The sequence below is a fragment of the Plectropomus leopardus genome, chromosome 3, assembly GCF_026936395.1.
Source record: "Plectropomus leopardus strain MGB_pleo_1.0 chromosome 3, ASM2693639v1, whole genome shotgun sequence".
NCBI lineage: Eukaryota > Metazoa > Chordata > Actinopteri > Perciformes > Serranidae > Plectropomus > Plectropomus leopardus.
Window position 1 is genome coordinate 7,665,448 of NC_142178.1, and position 22,986 is coordinate 7,688,433.

The following is a 22,986-nucleotide window of genomic DNA, read 5'->3' on the forward strand; positions in this document are numbered from 1 at the left end:
AATCCGGCTCCCTCCGCCGCTCTAAAAAGAAGATTAAACATGTTTGCTGTCGTCGGGCTCTCTGCGCTCATTGTTCTCCATTTCAAACTAACCTAACATTAAAGACTTTGGGTAGATTCTCTGGACATAATGAGATTGCAATGAAGGCGGTGTGTTTTTTTTTGTTTGTGTTCTCCTTCCCAAGCGCTAAACAGATCCTGATACATAAAACTTTGGAAGATTTGTTGCGAATCAGCAAATTAAAGTTCAAAAAGTCTGATTTAGATTCATCTTGAGTTAAAAAAAAAATTCTGCATAAGACATTAGGACCAAACCTTTGCTTCTTGCATTGCAGAGCAGATATGAACTGTGTATATCAGAGTCTTGAAATATTTATTCAAAAAGGCCTTTCTGGGGCGCTTACTGGGGCCCTGTTCATAATTTAATAATGCATAAGCACCAACACTGGTATATAAATATAAAAGGAGGCACTTAACGCTGGATTGTCTAACTGCTGAGAAAATTGTATTGGAAATACAGAGAGATGTACCTAAGAGGAGAGCGCATTCATTTGCACACTGTCACCTTGACTTCTGCATAAGAAAATACACCAAAAAAATAACAAATAAAAAATAAATATTTCCTTCACAGTTATAGTGGAGTAACATTAACACTACAATCTTTTTGAGTCACTTTGGCGGCTGAGTGACGATGTGTGTAAAATGTCTCATGACAGATGTCCACAGTGATATGGGAGTATTTGTCAGCAAACATTTTTGTTAGATATTACATTTGCGCTTCCTCTCTTTGGAAACAAAATCGAAAAAAATCTTAACTGAAGAAGAGATTTTCTTCAAAGCTTACAGGGATTGGAGAGGTGCAGCGGTGGTGATTCAGTGCAAGAAATGTACCTGGAACATTCAAAATATAAAAAATCGAGACTTATTATTGTTCCCTGCTGGGTTGAGGCTGAGCTTTACAACTTTTCACCGTGTAGGGGAAAAAAACGCTTTGGAATGTTACTGGATTTAGGATCAAAACCTCATAAATCTCAAGGAGAAAGCTATAAATATCATTCCTGTGTTATCACACATATGTTTATGACCTCTTTTAGAGTCCTTCACCCCTCCATATGCATTGCATCCCCTGTCTTTATAATAATATTCAGTGGTATTTGAAATGCAAACCACTGTTTCATGATTGCGAGGTGATGCAGTTATTCTCTGCAGCGGCACACACCACAACTGTTGCATTTTTGATAAGCCTTCCCCATCTCTTTTTCCAAAATAGCATAAAAACTCATGATACAATGAGCTCCAGCAGGATGTATGGGTGGTGATTTTGAAGCAATCAATGGAGACAGCAAAGGTAAACACAGTGCTAAATGTCAGCGATGGTGATTGCGCTGCCACAATATCATCTCGGGGCAGGAGACCCAAATAACCAAAATCAATAATCTAATCATTTCATATTCAAATCACGCACGGTAGAGGTCTGGATCTTATTGCAGTTTCATATCCCCGGTGTGCTGATGTATTCCAATCAACAAACCAGGGTAGCATTGGAAATCCACTCGTTCAAAGGAGCGGTGGGTGACCACAAATGTTACTGTGTATTTCCATTCTGTAATAGATTTTTGAATGTTTATGGTCCCCTGTATTTGATGCTGATGTTCATGTAATACGCAATACTTCATATACAGTACATGTTGTTGATGCTTTACATAATGCTTTTGCGATAATACCCAAAAGGGCATTGCATACATATATCTATTTGACTATGTGCTTTTACAGAGCCTTGAAGTCCCAAAAAACTTGTTTCCACATAATACTAACTTGTGCACACAACAAAATTAACTTGTTCACACAAGATTAAATAAATATCTTTGAGATTGAAGGGGCTCGATAGTTTTAAACTGAACGGGCACCATGGTTTTAAACTGAAAGGGCATACACAGTGTTTCATATTATATTTTGAATATTACAAAGTGATTTATATAATGCTATTGTAAAAATACCTAAAAGGGCATTGCATACCTACGATATATTTATTTTACATTGCCATGGCATGTAAAATAGATATATTTGATGTACTTCACATAAGTTTTGTATGACGTTCCTAAAATGCCAGATGGTGATATTTTTGTTGTTAGCTTGTGCAAACTAAATGATAAGTTACAACAGGATTTCCACATAACACTTGCAAGCACAATAAAAAATAAATACAATTAAAAGAATCTTTCTGGAAATAAGGGACTCCATAGTTTTTATTAAACTTAATTTTACAGTGTTTATATTACATTTATGACTGCTTTCCATACTGCACTTGCAATAATATCTTAAAGGGCATTGTATACATATGTCTATTTTACAAACATCGCCGTTAAAATAGATGCATTCAGTCTGCTTCAAATCAGTTTTGCACAGAGCCCCAAACGGTGATATTTTTTTGTAACTTGTGCTAAATATTAATGCTACTTTTGTGTTCATATTACAAATTACTTCATATAATGCTATTGCAATTATAGCAAACAGGTATTGTATATCTTTTTCAAATTGCCATGGCATGTAAGATGTTCAGTGATCTTCATATAAGGTGACAGGTGATAATTGTTTAGGTTGTGCCCACGAGATAATTACAAGACAACTAATTTGTGAGCACAAGAAAAAAATTATATTTCTATAGTTTCTTTATAATAGTTTCTATTAAAATGACATATACATACAATGCTTTACATTACACTGTGTATTTATAAGTTATTTATATCATGCTATTGCAATAATACCCAAAATGGCAATGCATACATACAGTTAATCTATTTCACAGTGCCATGGCATTTAAGATATATATATCAGTATGCTTCAAACAAGTTTTCTGCGGAGCCCCTAGAGTCCCAAAAGGTGTTTCTATTTTGTTTTTTTGACTTGATTCAGCAAGATGCTAACTTTTGCGCACAAGAAAAAGATCACCTTTCAAGATTTTAAGGGCTCGATCTTCATGTATCAAAATGACATAGACAATGTTTTGTATTACATTTTGACTTTATATTATAAGGTGCAGAAACAGTGAGATAATGTAAAGTTACAAAGTCCAAACAAAAGAACTACAGTGTGTTCAAGATGTGTGTATGTACACCCCTTGTCTCATCAATGCTTAATTTAGCCAGTGAGAAATATTTGATCAAAAATACATCTTATGCTGCTCAGATCTCATATTCGGGTTGCAGCTAGAAGTCTTGAACATTTATTCTCTTTCAAAATTGTAATTCTTGAAAGATTCCAGTTCCAAAAAACATGAGTTGAATGCGAGGGTCACATATGGGTGCCAGTGGGGGTCTGAATCTTTCCGAACAATAACTGAAAATAAGCATGGAGGAAATTGACAGGATTTTATTCTCTTGGATGGATACTTTATTTATGTTACCGAAAAAAAGTCCAAATCTGAGCCAATGCTGCCTCCAATGAAGGTTGCCACAGCAACACATATGCTTCCACAGTATTTAAAAGCACACTTAGATTCTAATCTTTGACCAAGTCATACATCTTTTCTTAAACTACATGTTGCATAATGCATCAGAGGGAAATAAAGTGCATTTAAGTTTTGACATAGTTCTTAATGCTCCAAAATGCTTCAGACAAAGAATGTGTGACTCTCCAGCACCAATGGAGTTAACACACACTTGTAATACTTCACTAACTAGTGTTTTTCCTGGAATCTACGCCGAAGCGCCTAAATAGAACAACAAATCTCTACAGTATGCGATAGGGATAATTGAACTGGTAAACAGACACATGGAGGGAAAACATCTGCGAGTGCATCTGCTCATCACCGAGCCAGGCCCGTTGGAAATCTACACTCGCAATATACCGTACTCCACTTTACACAATTAGCGACGGTTCGTAAGCAGAACACCACAAATATGAGACGACACAGCGGGGAAGGGAGAAAGCGATAGCAACCACCGTCAACTTGTTTTGCTTCACACAAGCTCTTCACACAAATAATATGGCTTACCCTTCCAGGAATACAGTGGCCCTAAATAGCTGCTTTCTTCCAAGTTGTTGACAAAGAGCATCTCTGTGGGCTATTCCCTGTTGTCGTGTGTGTGTTGTGGAGGTTGTGTGAGTGTGTTGTGGAGGGTGTATAGGGGGTTGGGCGGCTGCACTCAGGTGGTGATGTATTTGTGTTTGGAAGTGGTGCATGTGTGAGTCTTTGTTTATGCATTTTCGTCAATGTGTATGTGTGTTTTATGAGGTTTGTGTGTGTGTGAGTGTGTGTGTGTGTGCTCCCCTGGTGCCCTGTCTTGATCCAAGGAGGGGAAAAAAAGAGTGCGCAAAGGATAGACTGGTATCTTTAGCACAGTCAACAGGATACTCAGGCAGCAGACAGGGTAAAATTGCATGTATCTACAATAAAATCACCCAAATTTACCCTGGCTGCCACTGATGCAGTACACTGAATTAGGAATGAAATCGTTAACACTCACACATTCGCAAGTCCTAAGCCTCATTTAGTGTGGCTCATTGACTAAGAAAGAACACATTCATGTATGCATGAATGGCTGAGGGGGAGTATCTGAGAGGAAGGAAGGTCAGACCATATTCACACATTAACACAGTCACACCTGGGAGCCGCGCGCCGCAGCCACACAGTCTCGCACTATTGGGCACCGGAGCTGCTCCACTGGAACAGTTAAAGGTTAAGTGCCCAGAGGTCGCAGCCCTGATGGTAGTTGTTGAGGGATTTAAACTGCCAAGGATTTTCACAGCTACTGTACTACTCGGATTTTAAACTGTGACCTTTCAGTCACAAGCTCATTTCCTCTGAGCCTATCTGTTACTGCAGGTCAATACATGACTGGTGGGGCTAAGTGTGGAGATGGTGTTCTGAGATATTCAGGTCGTATTCTACTATTGTTTATGAGCAGAGATTTGTAACCCCTTTAAGACAGAGAGATAAAGAGACAGAGAGAGAGAGAGAGAGAGAGAGGGCAGCAGTCTGAGACCAAGAGCTATCAGCTTACTATTGTATATAGGACTGGGGAAAATATCGATATTATATCGATATCGTGATATGAGACGAGATCGCCTTAGATATCATAACATTGTGAGTGTTTTCTTTTCCTGGTTTTATAGGCTGCATTACAGTAAAATGATGTAAATTTCTGAACTTGACAGACTTTCTAGTTGCTTTATTATTTGCTTTTACCCACTTAGTCATTGTATTCACATTACTGATGATTATTCATCAAAAATCTCACTGTGTAAATATTGAGTGAAAAATTGAAAAAAATAATGATTATAACAACAGTTGCTGATGCTTTACTTTACGCACAACTAATTAATTCAATCAACTATTCCCGCTCTAGTTAAAATCGTTATTGCAGTAATAAATAGAGATATCTTCTAGGGATGCACGATATTGGAATTTTTTTTGCTGATATGTGATATGCTGATATATAACAACTCATTTGGCCGATAACTGATGCTGATGTTGATATGTCCACTTTTTTCCCACTAATTTTAGTAATCATCAGGTCTCTTCTGTGGTGGAATTAATATCATATTTTGCATAATCCTATCGTGATGGCATGAGACATGAAATACAATGCTTTTCAGTGTATGTAATAATCATTCATTGTTTTGTACATGTTCGCTTTGTAAATAAAAAAATATACATATCAGTTTGAGATATTGGCAGAAGTCAGCATGTTGGGTGATTCCGATTTTTCATTTTAAAGCCAATGTCTGCCAACACTGTTGATGTGCCTATAATATTGAGCATCCCTAATATCTACCAATATTAACAAATATCAAATACGGCAAAGGTATCCAAAATAGCATTGATTACACATGACGTGGCACCTTTTACACATGTAAAACAAAGAGCCCTATCTTACACCCAGCACAAAACAATGCACCATGTAGCAGAACTGTCATTGCTAGTCCCAGACCGACGCAGTTCTCATTTTGATAGCCAACACCAGTGTTGTGTAGCAAATGTTTTTGTGCCCATCTGCACGCCCATGGATGTGTAGGTCTTAAAATTACCAACAAAAACCTGGTCTAAAGTCAGAATAGCGCACTATTTTCATTCTATTTCAGACAGTAAGATGTGCCTACATAGGCGAGCTTACAATGGGCGAATATACTCCTTGTTGCACATATAGGTAAATGCTTATGGTTTGCAAGTGAGAGAAAGAGCACACCATAATGAGGAAAATGTCAATGACATTCTCTAAAATGTGAACATAGCAGAGATCAGAGCGGACCTGCTGTCAGACTCCCCATTAAGAGAGAAGCTGAGTGCATTACACACTCAGAGCAGCATAGCTTCATTGATTGTTTCAGGGGTTAAAGTTTAGTTCTGTTTTCTCTGTCAAGTTCACACTACAGTTTTGAGTTTTGCTGCTTAAATGTTCCACAATGTTTGCTGCAGTGATATCACAGCTCTTACTGCAGTTTTTTATTTAAATGGTTTAGAAAGGTTTGGATTCAGCAGTGTGCTCATTTTGGAGGATGTAGTTTGTGATGCCGTTGATTTTGTATTGCTTTATGGTGGTAAGTGGTAGTATTATTTTGTCTACCCCAGTTATACAATTTGGATAGGCTTCATGTGTGCAGAACAAAAAAGGAAATTTGTAATTTTGTTTATTCATTACAGCTTGTTCATAATAATTAGCTGGAACAACAACACAATTATACTCATATCATCATTATTTGATTCAGTTGAAAGTCAATATATGACAGTATTGATTTAATCCCGAGCCCTGAGAGATAGGACAGATAGGCAGATCATATTTTTTGACTGATGTTTAGTGGTTCCCCTAGCAACTCTATTCTCATTTCTCAGTTTCCTCCTCCATTACAGTATCTTCCAGGTCTAGTGTTTCAGAGACATCTGCCTCACGCCCAGCCCTGGGTGTGTTTTGTGTGTGTGTGTATGCTTGTGGCTGTGTGGGTTTGTGTGTGACTGTTTGTGTGCACGCGTGCATGTGTGCACACAAGGGAAGGGAGGCTGAGTCTAATTGCACAGGCCCATCTGCTGATTCTGGAAAACAGGCTTGCATCTTACAGACACAAACATTACAGACAAAAATGCACAGGCACAGACAAACACACAAACAGACACACACACACACACATGCAGGCACGCACACCACAAGTGCCTGCCTCAAAGCCTTCAACTTGGACCCTGAACAATCTGCATCCATTCTCTGGCAGCTGTGTGGACGGCATTGACTGGCATGGTTTACAATATGGATGCTATTGTCTTAGGACAAAGGCCTCTCCACTCAAGGCAAAGGTCACATTATAAGACAAAAGGCCCGCATTCATGGGGGTTGGCAACAGGGGGGCAAAGGAGAGTGTGTGTGGGTGTGTGTTTGTGTGTGTGTTTGACATTAGGTGCAATTTGTGTAAAGGCTGCTGCAGCCAGAATTTTAATTATTTTTATCACATTATGTCCAAAATAATACTTTGAAAAGGGCTTACATCTCCTTTTTATATGTGAAAGGACAGAAAATATAACATTTTTTAACCACTTTTGGACAGTATTAGTTATTAAAATTAGATATTTTTGTGTTGTTATTCATTCACACCCAGTCTTCAGTTGCAGGGTTTGTTACATAAGTATGAATACACCAGATGAGCATTTATCTGCTTACAGTGTCTGCCCATCAGTGCGTGTACTGTACAGCGGTGTGACTCATTTTACAGACACACAAAAAAAAACACAGTTTAACCAACGAAACTGATCTGGACTGTATTTCAATCTGCACCCTCATTGCTAATGTGGCAAATGAAGGTTGTGTGTTTGTGCATGCGGAGTGGGAAACACCTGTTCCACACATCCCCCCCATATGAAGAATGATACATCCCTTTTCCTGTTCTTTCTTTTCACTCATTGTTACAGGGAAATAAAGACAAAATGCAGCCCTCATATCACAGAATTAGATTTCAAAGCAAGCATTCACATATGAGAGTCGAGGAAGGAAGGCATGCAGAGTGACACACACTGGGACATTTTAAATGGACATGGAAACTCACTACACTGTGAGTTCATATCATGAAATATATTAAAATTTAGAAATATATTGAGCAACATAAAAGGGTTAAAACCATTTTTTTTTTTAGCTTCAATCGCATTTAAAAAAAGAAAACGAAACACATTAACAAATTACTCAATGAGCCCAGTGTCAAAAATAACCATAAACTGACATAAAAGATTTAAAAAAAAAAACACTTAACAGAGGAAAAATACATTTAAAAAATACCCTAGGCACACAAAATGACAACAAAGAGACACAAAGCGATCAGAAAGAGACACACAATGACCGAAAAAGACACAAAAGAAAAACAGAGACACACAAAATGACCAAAAAATACCCCGAAATCAACAAAGACTCACAAAATGACTTACAAGAGGCACAAAACAACCAAAAAAGACAATACATTTTCTAAAAGGGACACAAAATGATTCACAAAAGACACAGGATGAGTAAAAAGACAATAAACAACCACAAAAACACACAAAATGAAAATAAAACCTGTTCTTGAAAAGAAATAAAACTAAAAAAAATTATGCCTCTCTTCAAACTAATTGGCCTTTTGATACAATTGATATTTTGGAAATACTTGTTCCACGCGTGTCCTTGTGCATTTCTTTGAAAATGTTAGTAAAGTTGTAGAACTCGCGGGTGAAATGACCTTGGCCGTTACATAGAAAATGCTTCACCAACTACATAGCAAACTGCCAAACCGCACACAAGAGGAGGGGGGCATGGAGAGAGCGAGAGCACCCTCATTCACATCACCATCAGCCAGCTCCAATCAATTAAAAAGAGGATCCCACATGAAAACACAGCCTCAGGGTTTTTATACAGCAAAGATGCAACATATTTCTCCTCTCATTGAAAAACTGATGTCAACCGGGATACTTTGACTGGCTGTCAATACCCCAAGAAGTGCGCCCTCCTCTCTATAGTCAATAAATTGAATGTGCAATTCATCAGCCAGACTCTAGGAGACAGTATTTCTAATTAAAAAGGAGCTCGTAAATTCGACATTTTACAGGCCCGGCTCAGCTTGTAAATACACTGTAAATAAGTTGTAGCGAGTGGCTTCATGGGCAGATGAAGGTCTGGGTTTGTGGTTTAACTCCTGTCGATACGTTCACAGAGCAGCAGGCTTATTGCAATTAATTTGATGTTCGTTTCAATTTTGCACTCCGGTTTTTATTCTCTCTGGGGCCAACACTGTCTTAACACCACCTATGCTATCTGTCCTGTTCTTCCGTTGCAGCACATTGCATGCTGTTCTGTATTCTTTTTGAAGCTCGCTGGGTCATATCTGATTGGATTAGCAGTTTAAGAGGAACACATTTGTCGGGCCAATTAGAGCACTCCCTGGCACAGATGGAACCCTGAGATCTCCGGGGAGAACACTGGGTCATATTTGGATTCTTCAAAAAAAAAGGCATAATGCATACTGTGGAGTCGGCAAAAACAACACACCAGGTGTATATTTGCTTGACTATCCCTGCAGGCCTAAATAAGCCTGCTGTAAATAAGAAGTCAACACCCCTGGCTGAAATCTGGCTAAAATTATCACGGCATGAAATGCTGTGTATTCAGACTTGCACACACACATATTTGGGCTCATTCTTACCTGTTAGAGTGTACTTTGCTTTGTCAAAGGGAAATGAAACCCCAGAGAATCACATCTCAAAGTCAGCTGGACGTCCTAGTCCTAAAGAGACAGAGCGACAGAGAGAGAGATGTAGAGGGGGAGAAGGGTGGGCATTATTCAAGCTCACTGAAGTGCCTGTCACTGTGCAAATTAGAGACAGATAAATAAAATATAAAAAATAAAAAATAAAAATAAAAAAAAATTATTGGAAACCAATACCTTATGAAAATATAAGAAATATTTTGTTCATGTGTCTGCATTTAAAAATATTTTGGATCAAAATGGTTTGTTTTTTATTTCTTAAAATCTGATGAAAAAAACATTTTTTGATTATTGTATATTTTCTTAATAACACAATTTCAATATCTTTATCAATTATTATAGTTTATTCACTTATATAACCTTTTACCTTACATTGTACATATTTTAAGGATATGAAGCATTTGAAGATACTCCATTAATTGACATCACAATGATTAAAAATACCAATGTAGGCACTGGCGGACGACTTCTATATCAGAGTTCGAAGGATTTAAAGTTACATTTTACTTATATTATTTCAAGGTAATGGTTTTCTGAGATTTTTTAAGAGTAAAATCAACTTGTCATATTTTACAGTGTTCCGGATGCAATGTGAATTATGCCCCCCCCCTCCCCTTTGTGTGAATAGCCATAACCCACTCAAACACAAGAACCAGGCAGTTCACAAGCCACTTCCACTCGTCGCTGCTTGTTTAGCGTTTGTGTGCCGCACACGAGCATGTGCGTGCGCGCTCTGCCTCGTAATGACCTCTTAAGTGTTGGGGGTATCAAAGTCTATAATGGTCTATCTCTGTGCTCACTGACAGTTTACAGCTAAAAAGCTCTCTCATGCCATGATAACTGGTTTATATGGGTGGCATTTCGCTGCCAAATGCCAGAGACACTTTTCAGAAGGGGAAATTGTTAGCTCTGTTGCTCGAATGCAGAGTGGCAGTTACTCACTGTTAGACTGTCCCCTATATCTTTTTCTATCTGTGCCTTGTCTCCTTTCCCTATCTTCCCCCTGCATCTTTTCCATCAACATGTATTTTTTCCACAATGTCCTTCTTCTGTTTTGAAAGCAACCTCTTTGTCTCCATTTTTTTCTCCCTCTCTCTAGATTTCTCTTCACACAACTGACTTCTCTCAAGGGTGCGTCTCACCAGGGTCAATGCCAGTGCAAGTGCATGCACTGCATTGTGACTGACACTGGCTTTGGTTTTGTGTGTGCACCTCTCGGCGTACAACGGGAGTTTTGATGTGATGGGGCCGAGGAAGCGGCATATATCTGTTTGGCCTTGAGTTTTCTCTAGCAGAGTCTTTGTGCCTTGTGAGATTTTTGCAGGCACACAAAAACAAGTGCATCAACATACTGTAACACACACACACACATTCATACAGAGTGTCAGAGCCTGGACCTCTGTGGAGCTCTAAGGCAGGGCTGTGCGGTAATTGGGTCTATTAGCGAGTACAGGAGGCCATGAGCAATTTCTGTATGGCTGGGTGGGCAGAGGCTGCAACAAAAGATGGATTCACTGTACTGTGTTTGTGTACATGCATGTGTTTGCATGTATTCTTGTGTATGCATGTGATTTAGCGTATAGCCCCAGTGTCGTATGCATGCACAACAATGCAGGAGAATTGCTGGAGGCAACAGAGCATTGGAGAGAAAGAAGTTAGGCGCTAAGCTCCTCCGTACACCTCCTTCATTCATGTCTCGCTCACTTCTCTCAGAACACGGCATACATTATTCACACGGAGCTGGTTAACAATGGAGGGATCAATGAATGAGGAATGGAGGTAGAGAGGTGGAAAAAGAAACAGGTTTGGATGCACACAGGAGAGGTGGCGAAGGTACGAGTTTGTAATAGGAGCGGAACTACGCGGGGAATGAGATTTTTCATTAGGACTCATTTGCGTGAGCAAGTGGGAAAGGGGGAAGAGGAGATTTAAGATGCAGCCATTGCAGAAGTCCATGCATACATCAGCGGTGCACCATCGCTTTGTTCCATCACAGGAGAGAAATTCTTCATTAAATCCTAATTTGTTCTCTTTTCTGCTGTCAGAAGGTGCAGGTCAACAGCTTTCCAGGGAATGGCCCAGAAAGATGCAAGTGAATGAAACAAGTGTCTTATTTTGCCCGCAAACGCAACCGCCAAGTATCACAAGGAGATACGCTTGCACTGGATGATTCCATACTTTGCAATTTTATATTAAGTGTGAACATTCAGTGCTGATGCCTGAAATAGTGTGCCCTTTAGCTTGGTGGAAAATAAGGATATTAAGGTCATGATGATGATGGGCGTATAGCGTGTCTTCTTTTAACAGTAACACAATCTTTCTCTCACCTTAACCTGAAGTATTTTATAGTTGTCTAACCCCAACCCTACCATAGTTTCCATGCACAGATTGTGGCAAGAAGGAATTCTAAAAACAGTGACACTTAATGTAATTTAACAGGGCCGTGGCCATTGAGTCAACTGTGTTGGGGCACCAAAGGCCCCTCCTGCCACCACCCCTTAGAAAAAAATTCAAAATTTAAAAACTTATTCCCTACACTATTCTATTATATAATTTATCATAAAAAATTAACAGCTACCCAATAGTTTTAGCAAGTGTTAAAATCCCTTTATTATCCAAAAGAACCATATGACACATGTAGAATCGTCCACTACATAAAATAGTTCCTTGTGAAACCAGCCTTTTGAAAAATCAGTTAAAGACCTTTTTTTTGTTTGTATACACTATATAATACAAATATATAATGAATGAAAGCCACTAACATCTACTAATGGTTGACACTTTCCTTGGACTTCACGCGGGCTAGCTGACAAATATAACCTAAAAAAATTGACAAGTTAAAGACAACCGTGAGCCTTGTTCTGCCGGAGAACAGCCATACCACTTGGACAAACCAGAGGTAGAACTGCAGTATACTATAATACTAGAGCTGGTACTAATAATAATAGTAATTTGTTAATTTTTTTTATGATTATGATAACATTTGCTAATGGTTATTTCAAACAGCGGTGTATGGTTACCTGCTTTGGAGTAGCAATTAAAATAATAATAATAATAATAATAATAATAATAATAATAACTTACAGTATATTGGGGGACATTGTTGGTTGGGTTGTGACAAATTTTTAGATACAACAAATTTGCAATGCAGATGTACTTTTTACAAGTACACATATGCATATACACTAAATGTGTCAATATCAGTGCTTGTAATAAAAAAAGAAAATCCTTATTTTGGTCGCTGTTACTCCTCTGATCTAACGTGATCTTAAGGTTAGTTACAATCACACCTGCTTCTGATGTAAACCGCACCTGTTCCGAGTACCAATACAGATAATGTTGCTTGAACAAACACAGATGCACATACAAGTAATGTTGTATTTGCTCATCCCTAACTTTTTTTAAAGCATATTTGAACGTTGGAAGGATGTGTCCTCCTAAATTAAAATTACTGTCTTGTAATATTTAAAGGGTTTTGCAGAATCATCCCATCTCTTGTCAAAACTAAGGTGACTAAACAGGCATGCAGGTCATAGCTCATTCTCTAGATGACGTTTATTGTCACTGCTGCTGTTGATCATTTTGCTAACAATGTATACATTTGAACAATGTCTATATTAATATCAACACGTTATAGCTCCATTTCCAATGATTTATCTGCATGGACTAATGACATAATTTTAGGCCATCTCTGAGCAGCTGTAGTAGCTGACTAGTACTTTGAGAGCAGAGTTAAGATTAAAACTGTTTGAGTGCATTAGAGGAGATAGAAGCGGGATTTTTTTTTGATCAAATGAAGGTGAGAGGACTCCTCTGAGAGCGCCCAGCAGTGGAGCAAAGACGAGGACAACAGACAGAGAGATTTAGTTGGGGAAACGGTTAACGCTTATATAGCTTTCTCTACTGTAAGAGCTCGGGAGGGGCACTGGCTGAGAGGGTTTTGGATGGCAAATGGCTTAGCCTGACTGAACAATGGATGGACGGGATGAGGAGAAGGAAGAGATTTTTTTTCTTTAAGTTCCTGGGCACAATGTCTTCCTGTAAAAAAAAAAAAGCAAAAAATATTTCACATGATAGATGCTGACCATTTTCTCACAGTAAAACAATGGTGTTTTCTATTATAAGAGGCAGTGGTTGTATTGATGTCTCGTGTCACCCCCCATTACTCATGAGACCGCTGTATGTAATTAGGATGACTCCACAGTATGCTTTTATGATGGTTTTTCATGTATAACCTCTTTGTAATTATGCTTCAAACAACAGATTGCATTCCATAGGACACCAGGAATTGTATTGGTGCCTGTTGGTGGAGATTTATGGTGCTTCCAAATGAAGCAATGGGATGGCTTCGTTTTAAAGGGTGGAGTCCCCTATATGCTCATGTTAAAGCCACAATTCTCCCCCTTGGGCTCCGACGGATTCGATATAAGCATGAAGAATATGGAGCAATAGTGTAGATGGTGTACCCAGGCGTAAAATTAAAGACCCTTGTCTATGTGCCCCACATAAATCTTTGGAAGCGAGAGAGAGACAGAGAGAAAAAGAGAATGAGGAGGGGAGGTGTATGTGATGAAATAAAAAACTGGTTGATTTGTCCAGTGATTGTGAACCATTGAACTGTAATCAACTGTGCTCAACCCCAGACAATGAGATGTTTCAATATATAGGTGCCACCACACACACACACACACACACACACACACACACACACACAGCAATATGTGTCATTCTTATGGAGATAGACTGGTCTCAATGTTATTTGCGTTAACAGATCCACAATCCATGTGTTTATGTTTCTGTAAATACAAAACACCTAAAAAGACAAAAAAAGAAGATTAGTAAACTCAAAAAACAATGTTGGAAAAATATAAAACAGTTTTCAGTTGTATATACAAACTCCACAGATCAAAAAAATATGTGTATACGTCTAATTAAACCCTAGAAACCGGAGAAAATTGGCTTAAATTCTGTCCAAAACGTTAAGAAAGAAATAAGCAACTTAAGAAAAAGTTATTAGAAAAATTGCAAATGAATTTAACCTAAAATAAAAATAAAAACAATGAAATTACCTGAAAAAAGTATCTAAAATATTATCGTTCTGGAACATACTTTTAAATATATAATTGTGATAATTATAAAAACATTTTTCCACAGCTTTTTAAAAATCATTTTCTAAATTTACTCATTGCGTGCAATTTGTGGAACATTACTTGTGAAGTTGCTCATTGAATTTTCTGTTGAAATTGAAAGTTCTGAAAGAAATCTAACCGATTTCCTCAGGGCTCAAAGATTCAAATACTTGCGAAAGTGTCTTAAACATGGCGCAAAAAAAGGACAGAAATTAATTTCATGTTTTCAAGGGTTGATTTAAAAATAAATGAAAACATTTGTGAATCCCGTTTTTATTTTTGAAGCTCTACGCTTGTCGATGTGCATTTTATGCAAAGTGGGTTTTTGTTTGTTTGTTTTGGTTTTGTTTTGTTTTGGAATTTGTTTGCATATTTGCAGATCTGTTTTATATTTACAAAATATTTTTGTGAGTTTAAAAATCCTTTTTTTTTGTATTTGTAAAAGTTGTTACACATTTACACACAGATCGTCGATCACCTCACACAAATAATACTGACACAAATCTGTCTCCATACATTCTACCCAAAGAAATAGCTCACAGCGATTCCCTGACACGGGTTTTACACAGAGATTGTTTATAAAAATACCAAATATCATTTATCAAAGGCCTTCTTCAGCACACCCTCACTCCAGCAAAGGTCCTCATCCCATTCCCCCTTATCTTGATACATGTGATGGATACCGTGTCATTTATCATACATATACCATGTGACCGAGAGCCAATCAGGGGGTTCAAAACACACACAAGCACTCTGCAGAAGAGCAGGCGCACAATTTCTTACATGGTTAGAAAACAGACACGTGGTCTGTGTAAGTTATTGCTGCAGGCCCACAGGCCAGAGCGCGGCTCATCTGTCTTGGTGTGACACTATCAGACTCCGGTGCAAAAACACAGAGGTGGTAAAATGGTTTTATTGCAAAATGTGAAAGATACGTCGGGGGACAAATTGACGGGTGCTGATACATGCCAAAGGGGCACGGTGCTTTTTTATCTCAAACGAGTAGTAACATTCTCTGCAGAAACTGAACCGCTTATTTTAAGTTGCACACTGTTGAATGTGCTACAGTGGCAGATTTGTGCTCAGACGGAATTATTTAGTCAAAGGGGATTTAACCTCAGGGCAGAGTTAGGTGCCATATTTACACTTGAGACTAGTCACTGCAAACACAAAACAGCGCAAATGATGTAAACATGCATTATCAAGCCATTGATCACTACTACATCTGTTAATATCTTTGTTCAATCAAGCATAACCACCTAGTCATCCTCGCCCTCCTTCAGCCTATCATGCTGCACCATCAACTAAGCTCCAGATCAATACTCCCTGGCACATATTCTCACTCTCAAAGACTTGGAATGAAAACGCCATTCGATATCAATCAAGATCACAGCTGTGCCACTGAACAGGCACAACAAATGACAATATTATTTTTTTTAAAAATGTACCATCAAATGGTCAGCATCAGAGCGCTTCATGTTAGATCTTTCAGGCCGGTTTATGCTGAAAGGAACCAGATGAACTGGGAGTGGAAGATGTATGTAATGCAGTTAAAGTAAAAGCCCAGTAAGCAGGAAATTTAAGAGGGGCCTGGGGATGATGGTATTACAGCAGACGCTGATTGTGGACAATCTGCTGAAGAAGGAAAAGATATGGAAAATATCATTGGATGCAGTATAGTGTATATAAGAGGCGTGGAAACACTTGAAAAGCCAGGGGGAAATGGAAAAAAACTGCAACAAATTAACAATCTGCAAAGAATCTAGTAGATGCAATTGTTAGTGGAAGTAAGTGGTACTCTAAAGACAATGTCATTGCCATAAAACCAGAAATCTCATTGCAAAAACTGCAACAAATTAACAATCTGCAAAGATTCTGGTAGATGCAACTGTGAGTGTAAGTTAACTGAAAAATAATGTCATTACAATCAAACCAGAATTCCCCTTGTGAAAGTTACAACAAATAAACAATCTGAAGATAATCTTGTACATGCAACTGTCAGTGGAAGTAAACTGTACTTGAAAACACCGTCACTGCAATAAAACCAGAGTACCCCCTGCAAATATTGCAGCAAATTAAAATTTTGCAAACAATCTGGTTGATGCAGCTGTTAGTGGATTAAGCAATACTTGACAAACAAAGTTAATGAAATCAAACCAGAATTCCCTTGCAAAAATTAAAAAATTAACAATCAGAAAAAAAAATCTTGTACATGCAACTTTAAGTGAAAGTAAAGAGGTATTTCAAAAAACAGTGACATTGTTATTTAACAAACTGCAGAGAATCATGTAGATGCAACTGTTAGTGGAAGTAAATAATACTTGAAAAACAAAGTTAACGCAATCAAACCAGATTTTCCCATGCAATAATTGCAAAAATCCACAATCTCTAGAAAATCTTTTAGATGCAACTTGTGGAAGTAAACGCTACTCAAAAAGCAAAGTTATTGCAATCAAACCAGAATTCCCCTTGTTTGTGAGTGGAAGTAAACAATACTAGTAAACAAAGTTATCACACCAGAATTCCCCCAAATTGCAACAAATTCACAATCTGCATCTTGTACATGCAACTCATAGTGGAAGGAAATGGTAGTTGAAAAACAGTGTCATTGCAATCAAACCAGAGTTTGGCTTACAAGAATTGCAACAATCTGCAAAGAATCTGTTGGTGGAAGTAAGCGGTACCTGTAAAACAATGTCATTGCAGTCAATAGAGAATTTTCCCTCCATTGTCTTGACCACTGAAGTCAACCAACCCAGTCCTTAATATGCAACACTGAATCAGTCCCTCAAACAATACTGCATTTTTCAAACCCGGCTGCAGTTTCCTCCATTGATAAGAAAGGCAGCTTTATACCAAGGCACTGGGAGATTTATGCCCCCAGCCCTGCGATGACCTCATTGTTCATTGCCCCATAATTCAAATCTGCTCCGCTGTGTTGCATCACATTGTGTATGACTCATTTCCAAGCACCCCATTCTCTAAACAAGCGAGGCCCTCCTCAGCACACCATGGTCACAAACAACACAGCCAAGAATTTCCCCATCAATACTGTGGCGACTGACTTTAAGACTACTGTACGCGCGGTCACTCACACACACTCGCAGCAACACCACGCTGTTTAAATGGACTGAACTGGGAAGAGGAGAGGAGGGGGGTGAGTGCTATTGTAAATGATTTCCTGCAGAGACCAAAATAATCGGCAGACCTTGGAGTGAGGTTCTTACAATCACTTCGGCCTTGTACGCTGATTCTCGATTCAGCTCCCTAATGGCACTGTGTGTGTCACTAAATATACAGCTGCAGGCAGGCGGTGTCTATGTGTGGCTCTCCGTGGGTGTGCGAGCACATACGTGTGTGTGTGTCTGATAACGTGGTGGTAATTGATGTGCACCGCATTGATGTGTGTTTAAAGTATCTCTGGGAAGACATGCGTGCGCGTGTGTGTGTTTTCTATTGAGTGGTGACAGCTTTGAGTGGGGCGCTGGGAGGTGAAGGGCACAGAGGAGATGTGTGGACAAGAGATGTGTTGACTGAAAGAACAAGTGTATTTTTTTCCTTTGTGAAAAGGGGATAACAAGGACTGAGTAAGCGAGAGGTTTGAAGGAAACAATGATCTGTGGATGCAGTTGCTAACATAGGAGGCAGCTGCTTAAACATGGAGTTCAGACAGAGACAAATCGAGTGCTGATAGAGAAGGCCGGGATGGAAGAAAAAAACCTGTAGACATAAATACAAACATTGAGGCTTTTTATTGTATTTCACAGCTTGAGATGCAACATTTACAAGGTTATTGTAAACCGCGCGCAGCGTGGTTCAAGTCAAAATTAGATCGACAGGCTAAGATGAATGGTTAAAAAATCAATTGCTGCATGCAGCCATCTTTCTCCGATTGTTATCAACAATAATGCATAAAAAATGACTTAAATGCACCCTTTCACAGCCTCCTCACTCCAGTCCAAATTACACAATAATAACCTTCATCTTCACTTTATATAGCTGGCGTCAAAACTGTATTACAAGGTATTTTGCAACCAATAAAGCCACAATAAATAAAAGTCAATGATGACATAAAGCTGGACATGAAATACGTTCAGGGGCTACCAAGGAAACAAATTAAAAACCAAGACTGGTCAACTGGTCAGAGCCAAAAGCAAATAAAAGTCTGTCTTTAAAAACGCATTATTGTGAGATGTGACATTGATTTTACCCGCCTAAGCCTCTCAGATTGATCACTCCAAAGGAAAAGGCAACGAGACGCTGAAGTACAAGCCATCAGTGTTTAGTGTTACACCAGGCAATTCATTATATTCAGTATTTTTGTTCTGTTTGGGGGTTTTTATGGGAGGAAAGGAGCAAGAGATACAATGTGGGAAGAGCCAAAGACATCATCACATTGGCACAATTTTGATGTCCTAATAAATGGCTGGTAGTTTCAGAATTAATTTACACTGATTGATTTCTCCATAAATGTATCTATCCCGTGTGAGATGGAGCACAACCTGAGGTCCTTAGCCTTCTTTAATTTGGCTGTTACAAAACGCTGATTAAAACAGGATGCAGTGAGAGACCATTTGGCAATGGTATCTCTCAATGGCGCACGACTTAAAGCTAATGTGAGCCAGGGGTGTAAAGTGGGCCGACCACATCCATCTTCAAACTTGGTCTTGATTTTGATTTCAGCTGCAAATCTGTAACGTATCATGACTGTATCTTGCACAGTTGCTATGCTAACATATTGACAAATTCTATCCAAAGACAGTCAACCATATTAACACCTGCCAAATTACTCAAATCTGCTTCTGGTTTCACAAAGACCACACTTTGCCTCGATGACATGCAAAAAGGGAAAACATAACCAGCCATTCCAACATTGTTGCGGCTAGTTAACGAATCTTATAGGTTTCTGAACTTTTCACCTTGTTCAACAGCTTTGCTTCTGCGACGCGTAGATGATTTTTCTGGAGTGCGTCATAAAATAAACATATCAGAAGATTTTAAAACTCAACCAACACAGTTTCCAAACCCAAACACATTTGAATTCAATGTCAAATAAGCAGTTTTTGGGAGTAGTGGACATTCCTGTCTTATGGAGTAGCACGCTCATTTTTTAAGCTAGCTTGAAGTTAGTTGTATCCGGTTAAAGTACAAAACCTAAGGATTCATCTGTACCGATCGTAGCTTATCTGGAAGTAACGCTCTAAAGTTCTTGTGTTGTGGGTGTTGGATGTTAGAAAATATTATGGTTGTAGGTTCTAGAATTTCACTGTTCTGGCATGGGTTATCTTGTGAAACTAGACAACCTAAGGCATCATTGGTATCAACCATGATGGCATAGCTTGTTTGGAAGAGGGCTAAATAATGCTCAGAAGTTAGCCTAGATTTTGGTGAAGGGACAACTGGCATAGCCATTTTCAAGGGGTTAACTGAACTCTCACCTCAAGATATCTGGATGAACATGGGTTCTATGGGTGCCCACGAGTCTCCTCTAAACTTTAGGGCTTATTTCCAGTAAATGTTTTGTTCCTTACAATCAATGCACTCCTTGAAATTAAAGCTGTGTATTTGTCTCTTTCAGGAAAAGGACAAGCACTTTGTGGAACTCAAAATGTTAACTGTCACGATACAAGTCCAGACACGCTAATCCAGTTGCCTCTCCAGAGCATTCCTGCTCCCTTGTTTCCTAGATTTCACGGATCCTGGCTGCAACCTGGCTGTGCCTGATCGTTGTGATATATGTTATGGCGTTGTGACCCTGCCTTTGGTTGTGCTCGTGCTGTGGCTGCACTGATACTGTACCCCCCGCTCACCCTGATCGTGGTCTTGGTCCTGGTTGCGCCGATGCCATTATCATGCCTTTGGACACCTCCCTTTCAACATATGCATGAGACTCTTATCAACACCCACAATATCATCATAGAGTGCATTTCATAATCTCACACCTATCGTTATTGTATTATGACATGCATCTGTTTCCATTATTGCCGTGCCTCTCTCCCCCTCTATCCCCCTCCCCCTCTCTCTTTCTCTTTCCTTTTTTTGTATTTCATTTGTTATTTACAACATCTATTGCACGTTTGTCCGTCCTGGAAGAGGGATCCCTCATCATCCTCTACTGCTCTTCCTGAGGTTTCTTCCTTTTTTTTCCCCCGTTACAGGGGTTCTTTTTCAGGAGTTTTTCCTCAGGTGATGTGAGGGTCTAAGGGCAGAGGGATGTTGTACACTGTATAGCCCTCTGAGGCAAACCATGTTTTGTGATAATGGGCTCTATAAATAAAATTGACTTGACTATGCACACCAAATAAGTAATACCAACTGTACAATAAGACAACAAAGTATACCAGTAAATGATTCTTTAACTCTCACACTGAAATTGTTTCAACCAGCATGTACTTCAACAGCATAATCGAATTCCTAAAATTTAGTTGTGGCTCTGAGACTTTCAGAGGCCACATCTGGCCACCCCTAGGATACATTTCTGGGGGCACCACTGAATGACAAGAATCTGACTGATGGACATTGTATACAAGCAAAGCTGACATTCATTGCACTTTCTAATGGAATATTGGGTATTTTATTTTCTTGGTTCAAGTGAGCACATTTTATGATCAATTCAATTGAGTGGCAATCATATTTTGCTTCAATTTTGCATCACATGTGCATTGGCAATTTGATTGATTTGAGTAGTTTGAACTAATTTTTCTAAATAGCTTTAGTTGACCAAAATTTCTCCCAGAGGATGGCTCAGCTGCAGATCAACTTGTGATGTGAAGTAATTGGCAGCTTGAAAAGCTACAGCGCTTTCAAAGTAGCTTCCCCAACACTGCAAATAAACAGAAGAAAAGTAGCAAGTTTTCAGAATGTAGATACTAAGACTAATGAGTCGCTTATCAAAAATAATGCTGATAAATTTTCTATCAATCCACTAATCAACTATTCAGCCATCTTTCTTTGACCTGCACTTTCAAGCACTGACTCAGAACCATTTAGCACCAGGGCTTGTGTCATTGTATGATAGTATAGTATGATTACCACTTATGGTTTAATCAGAATCCAACATCAGAATCAGAAATACTTAATTGATCTCCAGGGGGAAATTGTGGTTCGTTAAAGTTGCTCTGATGCCAGCAGAGAGAATTATAGAAAGTAGAAATAAATACCAGCACAAGTATATAAAAATATAAATAAATGAAATACAGTAACAGTAGCACTAGTATGGAAATATTTAAAATTAAAAGTATGTATAATATGCTGAGTACGTGAGTACGTAAGTGTGTAAAAATGTATATGTAAAGAAATACAGTAATAGACAATTAGTACTATGTAAATATTCAAACTAAACACTTAGTGTGTTAAGTTTGTAAATGTACAACTGTGCCTTATGCTGCAATGCTATGTATAAAACTAGAATGTAAGTTTAAAATATGAAACTATAAATATGTGTGCAAATAGGGGTCAACCAATATTAGGTTTTCAGGGCCGATACCCTGAAAACAACTATAATTATTAGTAGTTCATGGGACCGATAACCGATATTTGGAAACAATATGCATTTACAATCAAAATATTTCTGTCAGTATTTGGAATATAAAAAACTCCAGCACAAAACTAAAAAAAAACAAATGTTTAATCAAAACCAAAATGTTCAACATCATATACAGTAAGTTTCCAGCAACTTTTTTTTATAAAGTCAAGTGAAAATGAGAATAAATAAAAATAGCACCCTACGGTTTTACAACTAAGTTTCTCCAATGCTGCCACTTTCTTTGCCCTTTTTCATTAATTGATTTTATCAGTGATCATTAAAATAAAATGATACAGATAATCTGCAAAATGCCAAACTGGGGCCTTAATAATCGTCCAGGCGGATAATCTGTCGACCCATGGTGTGCAATGTTACGTTGAAGAACAGGGGTATACATACCTAAGAATAACAATAAGAATACATACAATACGAGTCACATGAACAATGCATTGAGCGAGATGACTACATGTATCACTTTCAGTGATGTACACAAATAGCCCAGTTAACAGACAGCACGAACAGCAAGGCCAACAGTGTGCAATTGTCCCCATAATGCAGACAGATAATAAGCTATGTTGGTTAGGGCAGAAGTCTTCCAACAGTGCCATATTTTGGCAGAGTA

The 22,986-nt window shown here is 38.5% G+C and overlaps 1 protein-coding gene across 11 annotated transcripts in view; it reads right to left on the reverse strand.

The window, feature by feature from the left end:
* The window catches only part of adgrl3.1 (adhesion G protein-coupled receptor L3.1), a 177,721-nt gene that overhangs the window by 147,851 nt on the left and 6,884 nt on the right, over positions 1 to 22,986 (reverse strand). For 10 of the 11 annotated variants that reach the window (XM_088075459.1, XM_088075451.1, XM_088075458.1 and 7 more), the window contains exon 2: positions 9,648 to 9,728. The exons of the other annotated variant lie outside the window; for it this stretch is intronic. The gene's annotated coding sequence lies outside the window, so the exon portion shown is untranslated. The remainder of the gene's footprint in view (positions 1 to 9,647; positions 9,729 to 22,986) is intronic. 11 annotated transcript variants of the gene reach the window in all.